Here is a 27643-nt window from a genome sequence, read left to right as displayed (position 1 = left end):
TGGGGTTCAGCACATGCTACCTTCAAAAGTGGCATGTTGGCATTTTAGATAGCAGCAGAAACAAGAAAATCTCTCTGACTTTCTCCTACTCTTCTCGCCTAAGCAAGCCATAAAGAATTATATGCCCTTTCTCTATAGTAGGTCATAAGGGTTTCATTTGAATGGTGCCCTCTCTATACCCTGAAGAAAGGAAAGTCCTTATCTCTGCAGATACAGAAACACAGAAGATAATCTAAACAAATAGGCCTTCCTAAATTCCCCCAGTTTATTACCATTAGATCTTATCCTCCTTGTCCAACTATACCTCTGCATGACTGTTCACTATTCAATCTAAGCACAAAAATACACAGATTTCCCTATTTCTTTGAATCTTCATTTGCTCATGTAAAAATTATATAATACATTTGTGTGCTTCATCATGTTAATCTCTTCTTATAGGTGTCACAGTCAGGAACTTTGTAATGGTGAGAAAAAATATATTACTTTTTTTCCTACAATGGCATGCAAGTCCCTCATATCTTCTATGCCAAGAGTCAGGAAAGTGTACCACATGGGCCAAATTCAGCCATTGTCTGTTTTGTAAATAAATCTTTATTGAAATGTATCTCCATTCATTAGGTTATGTTAATCTATGGCTACTTCACTGCTACTGTTAGAGCACAGCAAATGCTACCTCAAAATATGGCATATTGGCATACTAAATGCTTTGAATTAAAGAACATTGAAAAGCCTCAGAAATAAGCCTCAGAACTAAGGTCTCTCTCTGACTATCTCCTACCCACCCATCCTTGCCTTGTTCCTTCTTCTTTTTTTTCTTTCTGAGCATCAAGAAGAACTCTTTCTGGAATTTTTTTATATTACCAAAAAACCTTCTTTCCTAAAGGAAATGCAATTAACACCGCTTACCTAGGAAATTCGTAAAATAACCAGGAAATATTAACCACTGGAGAAGAGAGGGGATTGGGAATCATTGCTGTGCCCAGACTTTTCATCTGTTTTCCTGAGGACAGCTTCAAGAGGTAACCTGGGCTACTATCTTCATAAGAAGACAACCTTCATTCCCAATACAGTCCTGCATCTCACCTTCCTATACCTTGTCCACAAGGTATTGTTTGTCCTAGAGTCCCATTCAGCCTCCAAAGAGAATCATTTACAAACCATTGTCTAGTCTTAAAGCTCATTTATTTACAGTGCCACCAAATTCCTCTACCCAGTGAAGGAAGTATATAAGCTTTAACTATCTTACACTTTGGGTTTTATTCATTATTTGTATGGCTTTGTGCTTATAATGCAGAATTTTTGCTCCTTAGCTCAGCTCATCCTGGTTCTGATCTCATGACAAAGAAGAATTAGGCACCCAGACACATTAAAGGGTGAGAAGGGTGGAATTTATTAAGAGAAAAGAAAGCTCTCAGCAAAGAAAGGGGTCATGCAAGCAAATTTCCGTCTCATAAATTAAACACCAGGGCCACCACACGTGAGCTGAAAAGGCTAGGCTCCTCCCCTGCATAAGGTGTGAATTCCTGGTGACTCCATCCGATTCCTTCAGTTCATGAGGACCTTCAGTTCATTGCGGACATGCCCAGGCAAGCCTCCTGTGCAGGTTCCTGTATCTGCACCAAACATCTGGTATAAACATTTTTGGGGTGGGTTGGAGATTCTCCAGGGACCCTTCCCAATCTGCCTAGGCCTTGCTCTGCCTCCTGCCTCTATCACTTATGCATGTTAATAAATTTGTATGTTTTTCTCTTGTTAACTTGTCTTTTGTCATGAAGTATACATGGTGACCTTTACGATAGGGAGGATCACCCTCTTTGCAACCCACATTATAATGGCAGAGTTACGTAGCTGTGAGACAGACTGTGTAACTCTCTAAATCTAAAAATTTATTCTTTGGTCCTTTATAAAACTGTTGGCTACACTCTGTTCTAAATAAAAACTTTTATTTCAAGTTGATATTTTTTCTCCTTTCTATTTCTTAAAATCTTATCAAAAACACCTGTAGGATTCTAAAATTATGCCATTTCCTTTTTCTTTCCTGCATTTTACCATAGGCAAATAGCTTTAACAACAGCGAACCTCTTCCATTCCTCCTTATCAACAATCATCCTCTTTTTAAAGGCATAAGACAAATTTTGCCCACAATCTCTGTTGAAATTGAGCTCTCCTTCTTCTTAGCCCTCACAGCATTTACTTTAGCAAATTTTGATACTTGTTACATTTTGATAAATATTGGAATTATTTTTGGTCAGACATGGTGGCTCATGCCTGTAATCCCAGCTCTTTTGGAGGTTGAGGTTGGCAGAATGCTTGAGCCCAGGAGCTTGAGACCAGCCCAGGCAACATGGCAAAACCCCATCTCCACACACACACACACACACACACACACACACACACACACACACAGAAACAAAAACAAAAACAAAAATAGCCTAGCATGAGAGCATGTGCCTGGAATCCCAGCTACCTGGGAGACCGAGTTGGGATGATCACCTAAGCCTGAGAAGTCAAGGCTGCAGTGAGCTATAATCGCAACACTGCACTCTAGCCCTGGCAATAAGAGTTAGATCCAGTATGAAAAAGAAAAGAAAAAATTAATTATTTTTCCATGTGTCTCATATCCCTTACATATTCACTATTAGTCATTGCTGGAAATTACTAATATAATTATCACTATCAGATCACTGTACATAAGAACTAATTTTAAGAGCTGATAAATATTTTAGAGTTCACAGTATTTGCAGGTGAAGAAGTACAGAAAATGTGCACAGGTTGCATGATACATAGAACAATCAAAGGAAGAGAAAAAGGAGTTGTGGAGGGAGATATAGGAGTTATGCAAAGTATATAATTATTTACGGTGTAAGTAGAGTAAAATCAAAAGGTCTTGCCTGCTTCAAATTAACAAACACTTATTAATGCCTTTCAGAGTGGCCCAGACATCTACTATAGAAATATTGTTTTCAAATGATCAGGTTATTTTATTAATCGTTTAGTTCTTTTTTTCCAAAAAGAAAGCAAAATATTTAGCTCATTGCTATAAAAAATTAGGTATAAATTTATAAGAAGAAATTAATGAAAAAGATAGTAGCCAATCAAAAGCCAGGAATATTGGCTGTTTGTCCTGGCTGAAATCTGATATTTGAAAAGTGGTTCTTTTTTTTTGTTTTTTTTTTTAAAGAGCTCTATGGGGCTGGGCACAGTGGCTCATGCCTATAATCCCAGCACTTTGGGAGGCTGAGACTGGCAGATTTTTTTCTCTTTTAGACCCTGTTTTGGTAAAAGGTTTTCAGTTGACAGAATCCTCTATGTAATTATGTTTGGTCCCTCTGTCTGATTCTTTACTTGGCATAATTTTTGCTGAGAAATATGTAAAACATTATTGACATTTTGGACAGTTTATAATTGCAGAGGCTTTGAGTTCCCTTGAGGAATAAGAAAAAGGCACTACACACCCTTTTTGGGGAGTTTCCTTTCTTCTTCATAGAATCCCAAAAGTCATGGGCAGTTTCCTTTTAAGTGTAAAACTCTTCGCTTTTGCACTGACTTTCCTGGTCCTTTGGCATTTTTGGGTACCAGGGATTACACTACTGTGAGAGAACAGTTGGCCTTTGTTTCAATGATTGGCAATTCCCTGGTGAAAGCTGCAGTTCTGGAGGTGACAGCAGTTGCTGTGAATGGTTATTACTGCAAGGGGATATTCTTTACGTGATTAGATAAGAAAGATGCAGTTTGAACACTTGGAGGCTGTGAAAAACCTCAACACTGAAGGATAAAACTCCCAAGGGGAATGGGCTGAACAAAGAGTGAGCCGATTGGTGTTTGGTCACCCACCAGCATTACGGAAATATCTTTGAAGCAAGGTGTCCTGTGGAAGCATCACACAGCCCAGTCCTGTGATGTTTCCTTCTATTGTTGGCCCCAGATTTAGTATAAAAACGAGATCCTTAGTTTTTATTTATCTGGGTGTTCTACCTTCCAGTATGCCTGTTTTTCACATAAGAATCAGGCTCTGAAAACTGCAAATGTATTTTTGGCCCTAGTTATTATCTCCACCCTGAGCTCAGTGCCTCAACTAGAAAATAGAGATTAAAGTTAAAGCTACCTATCTAAATAAAATTGGTGTCCTTATAAAATTCAAGGGTAAATTCCTATAATTTTGTGATACCTTGGCATCCATTTTAAATCTTCCTCTAACAAATGCACTTAAACTCCTTTAAAAAGCTTAAATTCTGTCTGTGCTTTGAAATGTAAATTTGCCACACTGTTTTCTCTGAAACTTGGTAAGGTTTTTGGCATGTGGGACAGATAAATATATCTTGTTCCATTTACGGAGGCATAACTAAATCTAACTGTTCTTTTAAACTAGTGACTTATGATTTTAAAATGTAAATTAAAGCTATAAAGTCTTTATGCTCATTTCCATTTTATGGGTACAGGTCTACATGTCTGTTTAGATATTGTCTACATGGTATCAAATTGGCTTATAAATAAATGATTGCTGATAAATTAAACAAATAAGCCTAAATGCTTTTCAAGTTCATGTGAGTTTAGCCACTTTTTATAAATAAAACCAGTTTTAAAATTGCTAAGAAAGTGGAATATAAACATCTTCAGAATTTAATTTAGACTTTTTTCCCTGGGTCTACTGGTCAGATAAATTTATACTGTCTCTGATAGATGTTTCAAGGTCATAACCTGTTGTTTCTGTAATCTTTTGGATACTTGCTTAAATTATCTGTGAGCTTTGGTTTTTAGCCTTTCGATTCTGGTGTGCTGGCAGGCCAGTGCACAGGCAGACAGCTTGACCCAGAGAAAAATCAAGGGAGAAAGAATGTCAACTTCAGAACCAGGCCAATGTGTGAAAACCCTAAGTCAAGGGTAGGACACAGCACTTGGATCTCTCAAGTCACCTGCTTAGCCCTCTTCCAAGTGTACTTTACTTCCTTTCATTCCTGCTCTAAAACTTAATACACTTTGACTCCTTTTTTAAAACTTGCCTCAGTCTCTCACTCTTGCCTTATACCCCTTGGCCAAATTGTTTCCTCTGAAGAGACAACAAGTTTCCTGCAGACAGATCAAATTCCCTGCTGCTAACATACTTATTACCCTCTGTTATCTCCAAGTTTTGGCAGTTGTGAATACATTTCTATAAATGTTTATGTAAAGATTTTTGTGTGGACACAAGTTTTGAACTCATCTGATTAAATACCAAGGAACATGAATCCTGGATTGAATGATAATACTCAATTTAGCTTTGTAAGAAAATGCCAGACTGTCTCTCAAATTGATTGTACCATATTGCATTCTGCCAGCAATGAATGGAAATTCCTGTTGTTCTACTTGCTGTCCACCATTTAGAATTGTCAATATTTTGAATATTAACCATTCTAATAGGTGGGTAGTGGTTTCTCATTGTTTATATTTGCAATTCCATAATGACCTCAATGTTGAGCATTTTATTCACGCCATTTTTTTTTTTTTTTGCCATCTGCATATCTTTTTGGTGAGGTGTATGTTCAAATTTAAAATTCTAGTTTTAAAATGGTTTAAAAACCATTTTAAACCATTTTAAAGAAGTTTGAAGAGTTCTTTGTATATTTTGCAATAATTATCATACATATGTCTTGCAAATATTTTGTTCTGGTCTGTCTTTTCTCTTAAATCCCCTAAAAGTTTCTGTCACAGAGCAGAAGTTTTTGATTTTAATAAACTTCAGCATATCATTTTCATTTTATTACTTTTCTCAAGATTGAAAAACTGCTATTTATTTGACAAAAAACTTTTGCATTTAATAAAGAAATGTCAATAACTTTTATATACATTAATTAAAAATATTTTCACTAAGCACAAAATACAGTAATTCCTGATCTTTTCACCAAGAACCCCTTTGAAAGAATGCCTGAAACTTAATCAGGTTATTTAGGTTTTTAACCAAGAAATCTAAAGCTGCTAATGAGAGTTTTTAATTAAAATGAGATGATCCACTTAACAACCTTGAGGTCAGATAATGTGAGGTCATATAATGTGAGCTTTTAAAAGCTTTGTTTAATCTACACATTCTAACTGAGGGCATTCATTGGCCTCTGCCTGGTAATCACACATCCATGTGCCAGATAAAACACACACACACACAAAATTAAATAGTATGCATTATGTACAGAAGATAAATAATATATGATCTTTGTATATTTAAGGAGAATAAAGTTTAATTTTCATTGGTGTATGTATCAGTTTATTCTCACATTACTATAAAGAACTGAGACTGAATATTTTATAAATAAAAGAGGTTTAATTGACTCATGATTCCACAGGCTGCCCAGGAGCATGGCTGAGAAGGCCTCTGAAATCTTACAATGTTGGCAAAAGGCAAAGGAAAGCAAGCCCATCTTTACATGGTGGCATGAGCAAGAGAGAGTGAAGGGGAAAGTGCTACACACTTTTAAACAACCAGATCTCATTAGAACTCTATCATGAGACAGCACTATGGGGATAGTGCTAAACCATTAGAAACCATCTTCTAGATCCAATCACTTCCCACCAGTATCCACCCCAACACAATTCGACATAATATTTGGGTGGGGACACAGAGCCAAACCCTATCAGTGTACAATTAGTGAGGAGCAGAGAGACATACATATTACGAACCCATAAGGAAGAACCAAGCAAGGGCAGTAGAAAGGACACTGGAAGGCTCCAGGGACTAAGTGGCATCTAGGCCAGAGCAGGAACATGAGTATATGTTAATGTATGTTGGGAGGGATTTTCAAGATTGGGGAAAACAAAATGATCTGACACACCAAGCCACAGGAGTACTGCCTGTTCAGAAGACAGTAAAGCATTTTTTCTGGGTAAAAGGATGGAACCCAATAAAAGACTATATAAAATTCAGAAAAACCTCACCAAATAAGAGCCAAGAACAACACTGATCTGTATTTTTTAACATCGATTCAGTAGAGAATCAGCAATGCCCTGTGAAACTAAGAAGAGAGCAAAATATCTTCAGAAAGGTGGAGGTACCACATGGTTAAGTAGACAACAATCACCCCACAGCCCACCTCTTCTTTCACACAGAGACATGAGTATCTTGGAATCAAATCCACTAGCAATAGTCTTCATTAATGAAAAATGCCTGCCTCTGAAAATGTAAAATAAAAATTATACAGGTAAACAAAATTCAAAAAAAAAGAGAGATGACCAGAGTAAACTTTCATTCCTCACACCCCACCTATGCTCTGTCGTGCTACTGAAAACAGGGTCGGCCTTGTTACTTAAACTGATTCATTATTGCAAAACATAACAGAATTTAGTATATTAATTCTGCTGCTGCATCCCTCCCCATCAAAAAAAAAGTAAGCACCACACAAAATATAAACTTACCCCAGATAAAACTAAGTATCTACCTAAGGATTCTATTGTAATATTACTGTACTAACCCTGGATATTTGAATTCTCTTACAACCTGTTTCCAAAAACTCCTCATTCTGAGAGCTCTGAAAGCACTAATAACATTGTTGAATTTTATTCCTCTTCTTAAAGTAGTCCAAAGTCTTGAAACAGCAAATTTACATGTTTTTCTACACTACTACTGAGGGGTGATTATTATAAAAGATCTGCAAGTAAAATCTTCGTTCCCTGATTCTCAGGCTATTATAATTTGTTTCCTCAGATTAAATACTACTTTAACAATGCAAAACACACATACAAAGATGAAAAATCCTACAAAAATTTAAAAATGCAAAAATTAAAAACACAAATCTGTGTCATCACACTAACAATCTAAACTTTGCTAAAGACAATATATATATATTTGGTTTGCCCAAGCTATTGGCATTTTAAAAATTACTCAAGAAATAAACACCTTATAAAAACATTTGGAAAATTTAAGTAGGAGCATAAAACTCAAATCAATTCATTTTCTGGCAAAGGGTTCTTCCAAAATGCCAACTTCACAAGAAGGGATGTTTGACAAACTGTTAAATTTTTGGTATTATGCTTTTTGTTGTTATATCTTAAATCTCATTCCCAAACCCAGACTTACTTAGATTTATTTCTATGTTCTCTTTTATAAGTTTTATAGCTTTAAGCTTTACATTTTTTTCTGTGATTCAGAATGAATAAATTTTTGTGAAAAGTAAAAGGTCTGTGACTAGACACATTTCTTTTTGCATGTGTATGTCCAGTTGCTCCGGTATCATTTGTTGAAAAGACTATAGTTTCTTCACTGGATGGCTTTTGCTCCTTTGTCTAAGATAAGTTGGATATATTACTGTGGACTCTTACTGGGCCCTGTTATGTTTCATTGATCTAGACTCCATTTCTTTCACCAATATCACATTAATTTTGATTTCTGTCACTTTACAGTAAGTCTTGAAGTCAGGTGATGTCAGTGCTCCATCTTTGTTCTTGTTCTTCAAATTTGAGTTGTTTATGCTGTATCTTTTGCCTTTTCTTATAAACTAGAATAAATTTGTCAATATGTTTAAAACAACTTTTGAGAATTTTTATTAGAATTTTTTTGAATCTATTGATCAAGTTGGGAAAATTTGATTATATTAACCATACTGAATCTTTCTATCCATGAATATGGAATATCTCTCCATTTATTTAGGACTTTTTGATTTCTTTCATTGCCATTCTGTTGTTTTCCTGATATAGATCTTTTAAAAAATTTGTCAGACATATGTAGGTATTTGAATTTTGTTGGTGCTAATGTAAATAGAGTCACGGTCTTAATTTCAAATTTCTCTTGTTATTGGTGATGTATACAAAATTATTTGACTTTTGTATATTAACTTTGTAAACTGCAACTTTAATATGAGCACTTTTTCCAGAAATTTTTGTTGTCGATAATTTTTCGAGAGTTTCTAAATAGACAATATTATTGTCATGTGCAAATATATTAGTCTCTTCTCACAGTGCTAATAAAGCCATACCCCAGACTGGGTAATTTACACAGAAAACAGGTTTATAGAGTACTATGCAGCCATAAAAAATGAGTTTATGTTCTTTGCAGGGATATGGATGAAGCTGGAAGCCATCATTCTCAGCAAACAAACACAGGAAGAGAAAATCAAACACCACATGTTCTCACTCATAAGTGGAAGATGAATAATGAGAACACATGGACATAGGGAGGGGAATATCACACACTGGGGACTGTCAGGGGATGGGAGGCAAGGGGAGGGAGAACACTAGGACAAATACCTAATGCATGGGGGCTTAATACCTAAATGATAGGTTGATAGGTAGAGCAAACCACCATGGCACATGGATACCTATATAACAAACGTGCACATTCTGCACATGTATCCCAGAACTTAAAGTAAAATAAAAAGAAAAGAAAAAGAGATTTAATTAACTCACAGTTTGACATGGCTAGGGAGACCTCACAATCATGGTGGGAGGCAAATAAGGAGAAAAGTCACGTCTTACATAGCAGCAGGCAAGAGAGCTTGTGCAGGGGAACTCTTATTTATAAAAACATCAGATCTCATGAGACTTATTCACTATCACAAGAGAAGCATAGGAAAGACTCACTCCGTGATTCGAATACCTAACACTGGGTCCCTCTCATGACTTGTAGAAATTATGGGAGCTATAATTCAAGATGAGATTTGGGTAGGGATACAGCTAAACCATATCATTTGACCCCTGGCCCCTCCCAAGTCTTGTCCTCACAATTCAAAATAAATCATGCCTTCCCAACTGTCTTTCAAGGTCTTAATTCATTTCAGCATTAACTCTAAAGTCCACAGTCCAAAGTCCCATCTGAGACAAAGCAACTTCCTTCCACCTATGAGCTTGTAAATGCAAGTTAATTACTTCCTGGGCTACAGGCATTGGGTAAACACAGACATTCCAAATGGAAGAAATTGGCCAAAACAAAGGGGTTACAAGACTTTTGATAATGATATAGACACTATCAAGTCTGAAATCCAGTGAGGCAGTCAAATTTTAAAGGTCCAAAGTGATCTCCTTTAACTCCATGTCTCATATCCAGGTCACACTGACACAAGAAGTGAATTCCCATGGTCTTGGGCAGCTCCACCCCATGGCTTTGCAGGATACAGACCCTCTCCCAGCTGGTTGTATGGGCTGGGATTGAGCGTATGTGGCTTTTCTAGGTGCACAGTGCATGCTGTTTGTAGATCTACCATTCTGGATTCTGGAGGATGGTGGCCCTCTTCTCACAGCTCCACAAGACAGTATCCCAGAGAGCTCCAACCCCGTATCTCCCTTCCTCACTGTCCTAGAAGAGGTTCTTTATGAGGACTCCACCTCTGCAGCAGATTTTTTGCTGAACATCCAGGCATTTCCATACATCCTCTGAAATCTAGGCAGAGGTTCCCAAACCTCAATTCTTGACTTCTGTGTACCTGCAGGCTCAACACCTTGTGGAAGCTACCAAGGCTTGGGACTTGCACTGTCCAAAGCCATGACCTGAATTGTACCTTAGATCCTTTTGTCCATGGCTGGAGTGGCAGGGATTCAGGGCACAAAGACACTAGGCTACGTACAGCAGGAGGGCCCTGGGCCTGGTCAAGGAAACCATTTTTTCTTTCTAGGCCTCCAAGGAGTCGGGCTGCAGCAAAGACCTCTGACATGCCTTGGAGATATTTTTCCCATTGTCTTGATGATTAACATTTGGGTTTTTGTTACTTATGCAAATTTCTGCAGCAGGCTTGAATTTCTTCTCAGAAAATGAGTTTTTTTTTTCTATTACATCATCAGGCTGAAAGTTTCCCAAAATTTTATGCTCTGATTCCTCTTGAACACTTTGTCACTTAAAAATTTCTTCTACCAGAGGCCCTAAATCATCTCTTTCAAATTCAAAATTCCACAGATCTCTAGGGAGAGGGCAAAAAACTGTCAGTCTCTTTGCGAAAGCATAACATGAGTCACCTTTTTTCTAGTTCCCAAAAAGTTCCTCATCTCCATCTGAGACCACCTCAGCTTGGATCTTATTGTCCATATCACTATCAGCATGTTGCTCAAAGCCATTCAATAAGTCTCCAGAAAGTTCCAAACTATCCCAGATGTCCCTGTCTTCTGAGCTCTCCAAGTCTTCAGAAAGTTATAAATTTTCACACATTTTCCTGTCTTCTTCTGAGCCCTCTAAATTGTTTTAACCTCTGCCTGTTACCCAGTTCCAAAGTTACTCCCACATTTCTGGGTATCTTTATAGCAGTGCACCACTACTTGGTACCGGTTTACTGTATTAGACTGTTCTTATGCTACTAGTAAAGAGATACCCAAGACTGGGTAATTTATAAAGGAAAGAGGTTTAATGAAATCACAATTCCACATGGCTGGGGAGGCCTCACAATCACGGCAGAAGGAAAGTCACATCTTACATGGCGGTGGGCAAGAGAGCTTGTGTAGGAGTACTCTCATTTATAAAACCATCAGATTTTGTGAGATTTATTCACTATTATGAGAACAGCATGGGAAAGACCTACCCCCATGATTCAATTACCTCCCACTGGATCTTTCCCACAACGTGCAGAAATTATGGGAGCTACAGCTCAACATGAGAATTAGATGGGGACATAGCCAAACCATATCAGCAAACAAAGACAGTTTTATTTCTTACTTCCCAATCTACATGTCTTTCATTTTCTTGTTTTAATACATTAGCTAGGAATTCCAGTATAGTGGTGAATAGAAGTGTAGAGAGGATATCTTACCTTGTTCCTGATCTTAAGAGAAAATTCCAGTTACTCTTTGATGGTTAGAAAAAAATGAATAATCGTGAATGCAGTAAAGGCAGAAAAGTCCTATATTTGGGGCTTAGTGGAGAGCAGAATCACCATAGTGAAAGTCAGAAGCTGAAATTCACATTATAAATCAAGAGCAATTGATCAGTGTTGGCAGTGTTGTAGGGAGTAGTTATCAATGAATAAATTTGAATTTTCTACCAGCTTCATATAGGGGCCAGAATGGCCTGTCATTTCACCTCTCCCTTGTGTTCCAGACTTAAGTTCAAGACTCATCAAAGCTTTAGTTCACAGGGACTGCCAACTATGTTCTCTGAGCACCTTAGAATGAGCCTCAATAATTTATATTAGTTCGATAATTAGTCATTATGTAAGGAATCAAGAATGTTTACCTACCACCTAGTATATACTATCCCCTGTAGGCAGGGCTATAGAAGTAACTAAATCTGTTATCAAAATAGCCTGTGTATGGAAACTTCCCTTCAGCTCACTTTACTTAAGTGTTAACAGAACTATTTTTAAAAATTTGACTTAGGATTTGATTTGTTTGTCAGATGAAGAGGCTGATCAGGAGGTATTTGATTTGAGATGGAATAAAAAGTATTCATGAATCAATGACTAGATATATACATTTCCTATTGTTGCTGTAACAAATTACCACTTCAGTGACTTGAAACACCATAAACTTATTATCTTACAGTTCTCTAGGTTAGAAGTCTGACACAGGTCACAGGTTTCACCCAGATAAAATCAAGGAGTCAGTAAAAATATCGTTCTTATTAGAGGCTGTAGGAAAAAAATCATTTATTTGTGGTTGTAGAACTGAAGCCTCAGTTTTCTTGATGGTTGTCAGCTGATTATTACTCCCAGTTTCTACATATTATATGCATTTTTTTTAACTTATAGTCCCCTTCCTTTATTTTCAAAGCCAGGAACAGTGGGTTGAATTCGTCTCATGGCTCATGGCTCTGACGCACTCTTCTATCTTACTCTTCTACTTTTAAGGATTTGTTTGATTGTATTTGGCCCACCTGAATAATTCAGGATAATCTCCCTTTATTAAGATTTTTAATCTTAATCACCAAAGTTGTTTTTTCCATTAAGGCAATATATTCATAGGTTCCAGAGATCAGATCACAGGTATCTTGGAGGAAAGAGTGCATTATTATTCTACCTGCCATACTCGGTATTAAAAAGAATTAAAGTTAAGTAACAAAATATTTAAGTGAAGTTCAAAGAAAATTACCCACATTTTTTGGATAAGAAAGACTTTGTAGTTTAAATAAGTAAATAATTTATCATAATGGTAGGCATTTAATCCATATATTTTCAAATTCATAGAAGGTGATTGTCTCAACATTCATAGATCTTTCCATTTTTTCCCTTTAGATATTCATTTTTTCCCAAAGGTTGAAGAAATACTTGTTTCATTGAAGTATCTGGAGTGCCTGAATAATATAAAAAATTTTATATGATCATCTATTACTATGATGACTATTACCAGGAAACCAAACAATATAGGGGAAATGAACACAATTTCTAGGATGTTCAGGTTCCAGTTGAATGACAGTGTCATAGTTGGCTTTTCATTTCTACAATACTTTTTCTCACCTTAATTTATTTAAGATTATGGTCTTAAATTAAATAATTTAGATTATTTGTAGACTGACCCTTCTCAAATGTGCTATTTTAGCAGAAGTCTGTCTTATTTCTTCTTGTTATTTTTCAATGACATTGCACATTGTTTGATGTATAGCGAGCACTCATATCTTGCTCCTTTGAGTTGAATTTAAAGACACAACAAAGCCATTTCTTTTTAAATTTGGGTTTTAATCAGTTCCCACAGAAACTATTACATTAGCCCAGCTAAATACCTACTACGGTGTTTTATTTAAAATGGAATAAACTCAAGGAGGCAGTTTCACTTTCATTTAAATAGTTTTATGACTTTCTAGTGTGTGATGGTAACGTTTTAGGAAAAAAGGTAAAATTTTGGTTGCAGACTTTGAATTGCCAAGTATATTAACAAACTAAAGGAAGGTCATAAATATGTACTAAAGTATAATAAAATTATCCTATACATTTAAGGTGGTATTAAGTAAACTTTATTTTTAATCTGCTAAATTCAGACAATAATTCTTAGTAGAAACAGAAATTTGTTAGCAAATGTAACTGTGTACATTATAGAAGCTCTTACTGATAATCTACTTTAATCAATTTCAATAAAAATTCCAAGGCAGATAAATAGCATAAACTTGCATAATGAATTGTAGGTATAACAATTTAATGTAAAGATGTAATATTTCTTCCCATAAAGAGAGGTGGTGGTCCTCTGCTAAGTCATAACTCACAGTTTCATTTTTAAAGGGGCTTAGTTTCAACAGCAGTATTGAGTATTCTTTTGGCCCTTCATGGGAAGTCTCATATACTATTTCTGGCAACCAGAATGTGAACAATGTCACCAAATTGGTTTAAAGTTTATTGTTACGTGTATTGCTTCCACTTGGAGTCATCAGATATGCTGTTTTTCCTGAATTAATAAGGAATTTCTCAGTTGCACATAAACAAAATCTGACTTCAACTGTTTTCATTATTTTATAAAGAGGAATTTATTGGGACAGCAATAGTGTGTCTTACAGAACCCAAAGATAAAATCCAAAGCTGACCATCAGAAGCAATGGAGATAAGGACTGTGCATCTCCAGATTCTGATGCCACTGTTTATCCCTGCTCCTAAGTATGCCCCATTCCTTCCACTCTTCTTCCTGGCTTCCCTTTTATTTTCCTCATATCACTTCTTCTCCTCTCCTGTCTCCTCATTTTCTCCAGACATTTATTTTGCTCTTACGAGGTAAATACAGTAATTTATAGTAAAGAATAGTACTCTCAAATGCCTTCACCAAGCAGAACATTTATCTCCATTTTTCAAGTATAGAAAAGGAGTGCGTATTTAAAAGCATTTTTCCTGGTTGGTAGGTTAGGCTTGGCCAAGCAAACATTTTCTGTTACAGGACAGATAGTAAATGTTTCAGGCTTTGTAGGCCATGTTGTCACTGTAGTTTTACTCAACTTTGCCATGATTGTGCAAAAACAGTCAGAGAAAATATGTAAATAAATGAGTGTGGCTGTGGTCCAACAAACTATTTACAAATACAAATAGTTTAACTCACAGAATATAGGTTGCCAATTTTAAGTTAGGCTGTACCACATACGTTTTCTCTTCTATGGTCTTTTTTCACTATGGGCTCAAGTATTTGAAGTGGCTCATCAAAGTTACTTGTTTCCAGTCAGTTTTAAATATTAGTTTGAGTTGCACAGACACCTCTAATCCTCCAAATTTGTCTGCGTCATATACCAATTTGGTCTTTATAGCAGGCCTATTCTCAATCAAAAGGGTTGAAAAGCTATAGATTCTTTTTTTTTTTTCTTTGGAATTTTACTTTTAAGTTCTAGGGTACCTGTGCAGATCTTGCAGGATTGTTACAGAGGTATAAACATGTCATGGTGTTTTGCTGCATCCATCCCCCCATCACCTACATTAGGTATTTCTCCTAATGTTATCCCTCCTCAATCTCCCCACCCCCTGCTATCTCTCCCCTAGCCCCCAACCCCTAAACAGACCCCAGTGTGTGATGTTACCCTCCCTGTGTCCATGTGTTCTTATTGTTCAACACCCACTTGTGAGAACATGTGGTGCTTGGTTTTCTGTTCACTGAAAATGATGGTTTCCAGTTTCATCCACAACCCTGCAAAGGACATGAACTCATCCTTTTTTATGGCTGCATAGTATTCCATGGTGTACAAGTGCCACATTTTCTTTATCCAGTCTGTCTTTAATAGGGATTTGGGTTCCAAGTCTTTGCTATTGTAAACAGTACTGCAATGAACATACATGGGTATGTGTCTTTATAATAGAACAATTTATAATCCTTTGGGTATATACACAGTAATGGGATTGCTGGGTCAAATGGTATTTCTATATCTAGATCCTTGAGGAATTGCCACACTGTCTTCCACAATGACCAAATTAATTTACACTACCACTGACAGTGTAAAAGCATTCCTATTTCTCCACATCCTCTCCAGCATCTGATGTCCCCAGATTTTTTAATGATCGCCATTCTATCTGGCATGAGATGGTATCTCAATACTGTTTTGATTTGCATTTCTCTAATGACCAGTGATGATGAGCTTTTTTTCATGTTTGTTGGCCACATAAACGTCTTTTTGAAAAGTGTCTGTTCATATCCTTTGCCCACTTTATGATGGGGTTGTTTGTTTTTTTCTCGTAAATTTGTGTAAGTTCTTTGTAGATTCTGGATATTAGCTCTTTGTCAGATGGGTAGCTTGCAAAAATTTTTTCCCACTCTGTTGTTTGCTGGTTCACTCTAATGATTGTTTCTTTTTCTGAACAGAAGCTCTTAAGTTTAAATAGATCCCATTTGTCTATTTTGGCTTTTGTTGCCATTGCTTTTGGTGTTTTAGTATGAAGGCCTTGCCTCTGCCTATGTCCTGAATGGTATTGCCTAGATTCTCTTCCAGAGTTTTTACAGTGTTAGGTCTAATGTTTAAATCTTTAATACATCTGGAATTAATTTTTGTATAAGGTGAAAGGAAGGGGTCCAGTTATAGCTTTCTGCATATGGCTAGCCAGTTTTCCCAGCATCATTTATTAAACAGGGAATCTTTCTCCATTGCTTGTTTTTGTCAGATTTGTCAAAGATCAGATATTTGTAGATGTGTGGAGTTACTTCTGAGGCCTCTGTTCTGTTCCATTGGTCTATCTCTGTTTTGGTACCAGTACCATACTGTTTTGATTACTATAGCCTTGTAGTATAATTTGAAGTAAGGTAGTGTGATGCCTCCAGCTTTGTTCTTTTTGCTTAGGATTGTCCTGGCTATGCCGGGTCTCTTTTGGTTCCATACAAAGTTTAAGGTGGGTTTTTCCAGTTCTGTGAAGAAGGTTAATGGTAGCTTGATGGGGATAGCATTGAATCTATAAATTACTTTGGGCAGTATGGCTATTTTCACAATGTTGATTCTTCCTAAGCATGGAACGTTTTTCCATCTGTTTTTGTCCTCTCTTATTTCCTTGAACAGTAGTTTGTAGTTCACCTTGAAGAGGTCCTTCATGTCCTTCATTAGTTGTATTCCTAGGTATTTTATTTTCTTTTTAGCAATTGCAAGTGGGAGTTTGCTCATGATTTGGCTTTCTTTTAGTCTGTTATTGGTATATAGGAATGCTTGTGATTTCTGCACATTGATTTTGTATCCTGAGACTTTGCTGAAGTTGCTTATCAGTTTGAGAAGATTATGGGCTGAGACTATCTTCTTTGACTAAAATGCAGTAAAGTAGATTTAGATAGGTCAATTATGATGCATACAATCTCCTCTTCCCTTTTCTGAGAGAAGCAATATTCCCTAATTCCTGCTAAGAAAACAATTCTATTCATTATTAGAAATTACCAATTTCCTACCATGTGAGACTGGCTATATTCTTAGGGCCAGGTTGGCACCTGACTCTATTAAGCCAAAATATGCCTGGTGCATTATTCAGTTAGTAGTGGTGTCAGAGCACAAGAAGATTCAAAGAAAACAGAGATAATTATTAAATCATGTTAATGTAGCACATTAAATGGAAATTCAAGGATTCCTGTTCTGATTAGGAAACCCACATAAATAGTGGCTCCACTCAAACTGCCTTAGATCCTGAACTGTCTTCAAAGTGATAAACTATGTTCCCATGTTGTTGAGGCCTGAGTCTCTGCCCATCTTTGGTTCCTGTGATTTTCATTTATTTTACTGACATGTGCCGCTTTATGATAAACCTATGGCTAAAGATAATCTGAGTCTCTCATGTCTGTAATCCCAGCACTTTGGGAGCTGAGGTGGACTGATCACAAGGTCAAGAGATCAAGATCATCCTGGCCAACATGGTGAAACCCCATCTCTACTAAAAATACAAAAATTAGCTGGGCATGGTGGTGCATGCTTGGAGTCCCAGCTACTCAGGACACCGAGGCAGGAGAATTGCTTGAATCCAGGAAGTGGAAGTTGCTGTGAGCCAAGATGACAGCAATGCACCCCAGCCTGGTGACAGGGTGAAATAAATAAATAAATAAATATATATATATATATAAATTTTAAAAAAAATGAGTCTCTAATCGTGTTCTAAAGGAAATAGTGAACACATAGACCCTCCACACACACACACACACACACACAAACACACAAAAGAGAGAGAAACCTTTTTGTACTTGTGTAATGTAATAGAACACCAAGACAATATAACATTGCAAAAATAATATGTTTCCTGAGTCCTATTTTATTTCCTACCTATGTACTTAGGCTTACACCATAAATTAGGAGATATTGAAAAAAGTTGATAATATCACATTACAGCTATATAATGTTTGGAACACTCTGCCCTTATGAGGCTAATCAAAAGGTGTTGTTAGGAATGAATGGAACAGTGAGGGTAATTAGTTGAGGATTACCTTTAATAGATATTAATTTCATTTAGATCTGTTAAGTGTGGGTAATTTGGTGGATGCTGTGAATGATAATAGAAAACATGGAGAAGTTGGATGTAAGCAAAAGATGCAATTTTAATGAACAAAAGACATTGAATTTTAATGAAATTAGAAAGAGTGGTTAATTTCGTGGAAAACTAATGCAATCGTTTAACATATTCTTGCCTTGCATATGTAAAGTTCATAAAGATATGTAGATGTTTCTAATTAACTTGGTTGACATACCAGAGTTTTATATCTTTAATAAGTGGTGTATTTGTTGTGTTGACATGAAAATAAAATTTATTCTTTAAGTACCAAAATAAAGCAATTGTTTTACAATTAGACTTCATTTCAAGCTATGATGATAATACATATGATGTCAGTGTAGAAGTATTTGTTAATTTTTAAACACTTATTTAAAAGTAGTCTGACTTTTTATAGTAATAAGAAGATAGCTTCAATTGTAGTTATCTTGATTTAAAAGCACAGAACTAGGCAAACTTTTCTAAAAACATGGTCAATATTTATTTTCCACATATTAGTCATTAACATTTTACTTGTGAAGCTAATTTCAACACTATCAGATTATATTTATTAAATCATGATGGTGCTGCCTGATTTATTTATTGAGGGCTCACATAGTACTAGCACTTTTCTTATTTTGTCAATAAAAGCAATAGCTATCTTTCATTGATTTTTAAATATGCATCAGGAAGTGTGTTGAACCCTTACATATATTATCTTATTTAATCCCTATGACAACCCATATGGACAAAAGTAATGAGGTTTCTGGTGGTGAAAGTTTTCCAGAGGTGGCTAAGATGATAATAGAATTGGAATTCAAAGCCCAGTCTTCCTATAATCACTCCAAACATTTTATAATTTTCTAAAGTCAGTGTTCAGAGACATGCTCTTTTTAAGATGCTCTAAATTGTAAACAATTTTCATATGAGCAAATGCATAGTTTTTTAGTTATAAGAGATTTGTCTTTAGCAGTTCTCAGATGAAAATGAATTTGCAACAGCATAAATAACAAATTATCAGTATCGTTACTACTACAGCCAGGTAAAGTGGAGCAACAAAAACCAAAGGTTATTATTTGTCTGAGAAATTTACACTTGCTCAGAGACTCCACACTGCATTATTAGCTGTTAAAAACGAAGAAAGCACATGCCTCCACATTTAGATGTGTCACTCGCTGACATCATTTTACATAATTAATTGCCAAGACTCCTTTGTTCTCAGTCAGTTAAAGGCAAAAATCGTATTTAATACTGGCATATGGAGTACTTGTTATATTAACATTTTCTCCATGCAGTCATCCAAAATGAGAGATATAATTATCTTTTTCCTGAGTTTATGCCTTCATCTCCTGCAGTAGGTGGTCCATTGGACTTAAGTTTGATTTGAAAAATAAATTGCTATGGAAAGGTTTTCTAGTTTCAAGCTATGTTGCATAACTCAGAAAAACAGAAAAGTAAGCATTTTCACAATTATGAACATATTACAGATATTAACATCCTAATCCATTAACAAATTATACAACGGTAGCACTAATTGACGAATCATTATTTCAAAGCTGCTACTGGAGAAGTGAATTTTTGATCAATTTTTTTTTTTTTTTTTAGTGTTGCTTTTCCTTTCTTAGAGGAAATATCCAGCCTAAGAAAGCATGTCGTGAGCATTTTAAGATGACAAATGAGAGGACAACCAGTGAAAAGAACAAAGGATGATTTATGGTTCTTTAGCAAATAATAATAAATAGCAAAAATCTTCTTCATAACATCTTTTATAATTGTGAAATTTTTCTAGTGTGGTATCCACAACATTTTATTATCACATATTTTCTTTTATAAAGTAAAATATTATTTATTCAACATTTTTTTCTGATACTATATGATAATGATGAACTGAAAAGACCACTTTTCTGAATCATATGTTAAATTATGCAAGAGATCAAACTAGTCAACTTTAATATGCATTACACAGATTGTTGCATTTTAAGTCCTAAAAATTGGTGGTCCAAATATGGAGCATATGATGTGTTTCTAGGATTAGCTTTTAAGCATCTCCACATTCTTCTAGCAATGGCCAATGATTGTCAATTTCCTGAATTGTCATTTGTTTTTGGTTATTTTATGTTCCCAGTCTAGTTTTCTGCATTGCTTGCTCTTGGATAGATTTAGGTTTAATTATAATGTGTTAAAGCTACATCTCAGATCCTGTGTGTTGGCAAGTTTTTACAGACTTGTCTACTATCTTTACTGATTTAATATATTTGTATACTGAAGTTAAAGGGAGAGTATCTCTGCAAAGGTAAAACAAATGGAGGGCTAGGCATGAATTACTTTTGCCAAAATAGCAATATATGGTAACTTAACATGTATTATTATCATTAATTTTAGTGTTTCAAGGAATAATGTTCATCTTCCTAATATTGTTTTTCACATTTTGCTTACATTCAAATTTATTTGAGATTATTTTCCCCCGGAGTCTATGTGATAAAAGGACTGTTTGTCTATGTTGAGACTGGGAAAGAATAATTTAACGATTCTTAGAAACAATTAAGGACAGCTTTATGCATGCAATCTTTGCAAAAGTTACACTTACTACAAAAAAAGCAACAACAACAACAACAAAAACAAGCCTGACATTTGCTCTAATTTCTTGGCCAGATTAAAATTAGAGGTTATAGTAATAGTATTTTGAAAATGATGTGTACAACACAATTTGGTGATTTTGATATTCTAGTTTTCTAAAAGGATATTTTATTTTGCTTGAGTGTTTTCTTTAGACAATATAAAGTATATTGACAGAGTGAGTGGCTGGAGAGAATGAAGCGGCTGTCTTTGTGCAGATGAAGTGTCATACCTCTTGGCAGCCTCAAGTGCTGAAATCAGATGCTTATTTTCCAACCGATATTAGCTGTTGGATCAGACAATATCTGGGGTCTGAAATGTGTTCAGTTAAAATTGGTCCTAAATGTTAAATTTAAGTGTTGACTTTGATCTTTGAGCCTCACTATAGGTTTATTTTTGTCTGCATCAAATTACCTTTCTACATATAAACATTTTTACATGCTGTTGGAAGCATCACTGGAGCAAGCATAGTGGGAAGAGTACAATTAATAATGATCATACATTTTGTAAACTAATTCTGCTATGATTTTGGTATTCTTTTCCCTAGCAGTGGTGCTCAAGCCTTTAGCAGATATTATTCCTTTGAGAATATGATAACCATAAATCCATGCTGTAGAAATATGAAGTAAACTACATATTAATATTAAATTTTCTAGCATCTCTATTATGAAATTTAAACAACTAGGTACAATGAAATTTAATAATACATTTTTATTTTGCATGTGATTGTTAGTAGTTTAAAATGTAACCAATCTAAAAATAATTTATGACATGTTTTGCTTTGCATGCTTTTTATACTAATTCTTCAAAAAATATTATTATTTTCTAAGGGTAGCACCTCTCAATTCAGATACTAAATTTTTATTGGCTATTCTTGATCTGAATTTAGATGTGATATAGTTTGGCTCTGTGTCGCCATCCAAATTACATGTTGAATTGTAATCCCCAATGTTGGAAGAGCAGCTGGGTGGGAGGTGTTTGAATCATGGGTGCAGACTTCCAACCCTTGCTGTTCTCATGAGTTCTCACAAGATCTAGTTGGGTAAAAGTGTGTAGCACCTCCCCCTTTGCTCTCTCTTCCTCCTGCTCCAGCCACGTAGGATGAGCCTCCTTCTTTCTCATCTTCTGCCATGACTGTAAGTTTCCTGAGGCCTCCCCAGACATGCTTTCTGTACAGCCTGTGGAACTGTGAGCTAATTAAACCTCTGTTCTTCACAAATTACCCAGTTTTAGGTAGTTGTTTTTTTTTTTTAGCAATGTGAGAATGGACTAATACAAGACATCATAAAATTTACAGTTGCAAAGTATCTTCACATACCCAAGTTCCAAATATACTAAAGGGTTTTCCAATAATTTGATAACTTAATTGAGTCAAAAAATTATTTTCTTTTATATTTACATTCACATTGACAAAATGGCTTCATTGTTTTTAGAATAAAAAGATTTAACTTTGAAGCAAAAACATATTGTTTTCAATACTACTTCTGTCCAAGTTAAGTAAATTCACTAATTCTTGTTTTGCTTACCATAGAATTCAAAGGACTACTGCATATGTTGAAAAACAATTCTAAATGTATCAATATCAACAAAGTTTTCTTCAAATTTTTCTTGCATGTTTTGTAGTGAATTTGAATTATCAATTGTGATTAAAATTTATTCATATTCATAGTAAAATGTGTACAATTAGAATTATTGATTTCTATTATAAAAAGTTTCCATTTCAATATATGTCGCTTTACCTTTTTAGCTAAGAAACAAATGAGCTTTACTTTTCTTGGAGATTTAAGTTGCCTCATTCATATGCAAGTATGATATTGAAGAGGAAACATATCACACAGTCTTTTTTAGGTTTGATATTGCATTTCTTTTGTTTAAAGAAAACCTAGAATTGAAATTAACACTACAGTAAATCTCTGAAAATTTTTTCCAATGACACAAACAGTAAATCATTAAAGATCTTTAAAATTAAAATCATTAAAATTAGCAAAGAAACATTAAAGATCATTAAATTTATTGTCTTCAATTTCTGTCAACAGTTCTATAAACTGACAATGATTCAGAGCATCTGAATGTATGTAATAAATGTTTAGCAACTCTATCCAAAATGACACAGTTTGGATGTTTTGTTGCCTCAAATGTTTTTTCTCATCATTTTCCAAAAATATTATATGACTAAAGTAACCATTTTGTTTTAACATCTTTCTGTGTAATAATGGTTTTCTGCTTTAAGCAAGAATCTAAACCATCTTATACCTTGCCAAAATTATCGGCTCAGTTAAATTTAAAATTATTTTAAATAGTTTTGATAGACGTTAAACTCTGATTTTGGGAAACAAATCTCATTGATTTTTCTTTTGACTGTTGAGAGAAAATTTCTTAAATTCATTATATAATTGTTGAAGATGTCTCTTACTATTTTCTACTTTACTATCATTAATATAATTTTCACAAGGATCAGGGTTTTAAAAATGCTGCTTGCCTGTAGCAAATTGCATTTTTATTTATCATAAAATGGGTGCCTTCCTCCAGTGTCTTCTTTGTGCTCTTCTAAGGATTGTACTAGCTTCTGGAACTCCATTTAATTTTTCATTAGTATCATGCTTTTGTTTTAGTTTTTACATTTTATTTTTCTTATTTTTAAACGAGAAAAATCATTTTGCATACTATAATGAAAATAATACATATTTTATCTTAGTCACCAATTACAACTTACATAGCTGTCACTGCAACTCATGTTGCTGAATAGAATATTCAAGTAAATACATTACAAGGATATACCTGTGAAGAAAAAAAATATGAACTAAATCATACAGTTGATACTAACTAGATCAATGATATGCTTACATGTAACTTTTGAAGGACCCACATGTTCCAAACAAATCCAAAATGAGATTCATTAAATTAAATATAGTCCTACTAAAACAATAACATTTTGTTTAATGAGAAATATTTCTCTCTGCTTTAATTTAAACTACTATAATTAAATTGATTCTTCCCCTCAGTTACAATATTCACACTTCAGGTATTCAATATACATATGTGCACAGGGGGCTACTTGTATTGAAAAATGCAACTATAGAAACATTTTACAAAATTATGCAATACATACAAGATTTAACAAATATCTCTCAAAAGGAGAATACTAATAAAGCATAGACAGACATGGCAAAGCAATCTCATTATTCATTATTATTTATTTCTTATTTTTTTCAATAATGATCCTTTTCATAACTCTAATTTTGGAATAGAATTAACCATCCATGTTTGTTGACTCAATGAATGAACAAATCATGTTGAAATATATATTAGGAGTATGTATGTGTTTTATAATATATGAAAAGACTTATTTATCTTTTATGTATACATTTTTTGTTTCTGAGATGTCAGTGTAGTGATTTTAGCAATATTTTTAAATTTTATTTTTTTTTCTTAAAATAGACTATACTTTATGTTTCCCAGTAGGGATTTTCCTATACGAAATATTTTGGATGCCCAGTTTCAACATATTATATAGCCCAGACTACACAATAATGATGCATATTTTGAGCCTTATCACTGTTTGACACTTTGCATTTCTGGGGTAATGTTGGGAAAGATGAAATTTAGCACAATTTGCAGAGTTTATTAATATCACCACAACATGAAAGCAAGTTTAAAAGCAGTGAACAATGGTGTTCAAAAGTAAATCTAGACTCAGGTTTATGCAAACTAAAAAACTCTGTTTTTTCTAAACAAGATCCTTTCCATTAGAGAGGCAGCATACCTAGAACATGCTTTGAATCACATGTTAATAATAGTAAACATTATTTTACAGCAGAATTTTTTCTCATGTATTGTGATATAGAATACACAAGAGAAGAATCTAATGAATTGATAGCTTTGAAAGAGTTTAAGTGGAAAGGATTTCAGGCTTTGGAGACTGAACAATTAAGTACCAAGAATGAAAGATAACAAATAGTGGCAGAGCAGTAGGTACCACACCCAAACTGAAGAAAGATACAACTGCTAAATTGCCAAAGTAAACATGAAACTTCCTGATTCACAAGGTTATATTTCAAAAGTATGTTTGTAACCAAGTATCACAGCCTCAAAATGCATTTTAAAACTTTTGCTTTTTTCTCTCTTGCTTTCAGCCTTGAAACACTTTAAAACTCTGTTTCTCCCTTTCCCACCAGGCATTTCTGTGAACAATGCTGTCTTATCTAATTGTGTGCTTGCTTAGAAATTCCAACGGCCAATTTTGAAACAAACCAGACAGAATCACCCAGAAATAAAATGCTCCCACTTAGGGAATGTTAGGGACAGTTAGCCCATCACTACCGGACGGAAGTAAGTATGATGCAGATGGAACCTCCCGACAGGCAATTACTCAAGATAATCATTGGAACAAGACAAGACATACAGCCCTGTACCACCTGTACCTTCCTGCACCACTGCACATATTTCCCACGCCTTTCTCCTTCTTAAACACCTTTGCCCAGCCCAAAAATTTGGAATGATCTGTTAAAAGCATCAGCCTGGTCATTCCCCAACTACTGATATTTGAATAGAGATGGTTTCCTTTCACCACACCTTGCTTCTGTGTTTTGCCACTGAGCAGCCAGCAGCCAAACTTTAGCCACTTTCATATTTACAAATTCAAATGTTTGAAACTAATGAGCAATTTCACTTTAGAGAGGGTATTATTAATACGGATCATGTTGTGTTCTTCAAAGAAATCTTGCCAAAATACCAATTATAAAATACTTATTTTTTCTCAATACCACCCAGTAGCTTAAATATGTAGGGCAAAAGAAACATTTACTAGAAAGGACAAATATTTTTTATATTATTTTTCAAACCGAATGCATTGTAATGATCAAAAATAAAAATAAATATTTTAACCTTAAGAAGATGGCAAAATTATTCTTTCACTTCACCCAATGTTTTATTCTTGAACATTAGAGCAATATAAACTCTAGTGCTATTCCAACTCTATTTTTGAGTTCTTTGTAACATGAAATGATGCCAGATAAATATATAAAATACGATTGCAAAGACATTGTTTTGAAGTCTAAGTCTGAAATGCATAACAAAACAACAAAACTCCAGAAAACTCAATTGCATGTATGTGTGTGTATGTGTGTGTGTGTGCACCAAAGTATGTGCACATGTGTGAATATGTGTGTATCTGTTAGTGTGTGTTTAGACTCCTAGCACTGTAAGGGACATTTTGAGAAACAATCCAAAGAATAAGTCTTTGTCATAAACACTTTTAGCCAGTAGTAACCAGGAGGTTGTTCTCATTTTGCCAAAACCAAAAGAAACTTGAAAGCCTTTTCAACACATAGCATTTTGTCAAAAGACTTAATGAAGAACACCATCCACAGCATCTGCAAAAATCTGAGCAAAATTGACTAATAGAAATGGAGGTAAAGAGCTGTGTTATAAAGCAAGATTATAAAAACTTAGAAACGCTGTGATTAGTGCATCACATATAAAGAAATAGTCTAATATGGACCAGTATAAGTCAATGTGGACCATAAAATTAGCTCATTAGTGTTATTTATTAAATAAACATTTTATAAGTGCCTGTTGTGGGCCTAGTACTTCATTTAACATGAGTAATGTTGAGGTAAACAAAAGACATAGTCTATCTTTGCAAGAAGTTTTCAACAAAGTTCCCCTTTTAATATCTTCAATGAAAAGTGATGTTCACACATGCTAGCCTATGACAAAGAGCATAACCAATTGACAACATTGTTGGGTTAGGGATGTATTATTGACAGAACTGTGCTCCCCCAAAATTCATATGTTGAAGCCTTAAACCCCAATGGAACTGTGTTTGGAGATTAGCCCCTTAAGGAATTAATTAAGGTTAAATGAGGTCATAAAGGTGAAGCCTTGATCTGATAGGACTTACGTTATTTATAAGGAGAGTAAGAGACACCAGAGATCTCTCTTTCTCTCACACATGTACAGAGGCTGTGGGAAGACATAGAAAGAAGGTGGCCATCTACAAGCCAGAAAGAGAGCTCTTGCCACATAGCAACCCTGACAGGAACTTGATTTTGGATATCTAGCATCCAGAATGTGAGAAAATATATTTCTGTTGTTTAGGCCAAGCAGTCTGTGGTATTTTGCTATGACAGCCCAAGCATACTAATACAAGATATTCATACTACAGCTTCTCAATAACTTAAATTGCTGTGACTACGAATATTAAATCATTGAAAGTTGCTCTCTACTAGATATATGATCTGTTACTTCTCATATACAATTTCCAGCAGAATAGCTATAACCTCACCCCTCTTTTCCACACTCAGAAAACCATATCTAAAGGATGAGGACAGTCTTACTAAAAAATGATGTTAATATATTTTTTATTGTAAAAAAACTGACATTGAATTGTACTAATTTGTTTTTAGTAACAAAAACAAATTTAAGATACCTCAAACAGCTCAAATCAGTAATATGCCTTCATTACTGCGAATAAATAACCTGGTAGATAGAGAACTGGGCAAAATAAAGTGAATACAGAGAGAAATATAGCAACATATATGCCAAAGATATCCAACTTATATAAAAGAATTGGTACCAAAAAATAATTACATTTTAATTAAGTCTGTGTACTGTTTTGTTATGTAATTTTAGGCCAAAGTTATCTCTTTAGTCAAGATATACAGAGAATTACATAATGTGAAGTCAGTTGTTTTTGATAAATGTTTTGTGGTTGCATATAAAATCTCTAGTTAATACCTCTTTCAAGGTAGCTAGATAGAAAATTTGAA

The sequence above is a fragment of the Aotus nancymaae genome, unplaced genomic scaffold (assembly GCF_030222135.1).
Source record: "Aotus nancymaae isolate 86718 unplaced genomic scaffold, 86718_ANA_hifiasm-v0.15.2.pri h1tg000003l, whole genome shotgun sequence".
NCBI lineage: Eukaryota > Metazoa > Chordata > Mammalia > Primates > Aotidae > Aotus > Aotus nancymaae.
The sequence above is the reverse complement of the archived record's forward strand: the minus strand, read 5'-3'. Positions refer to the sequence as shown.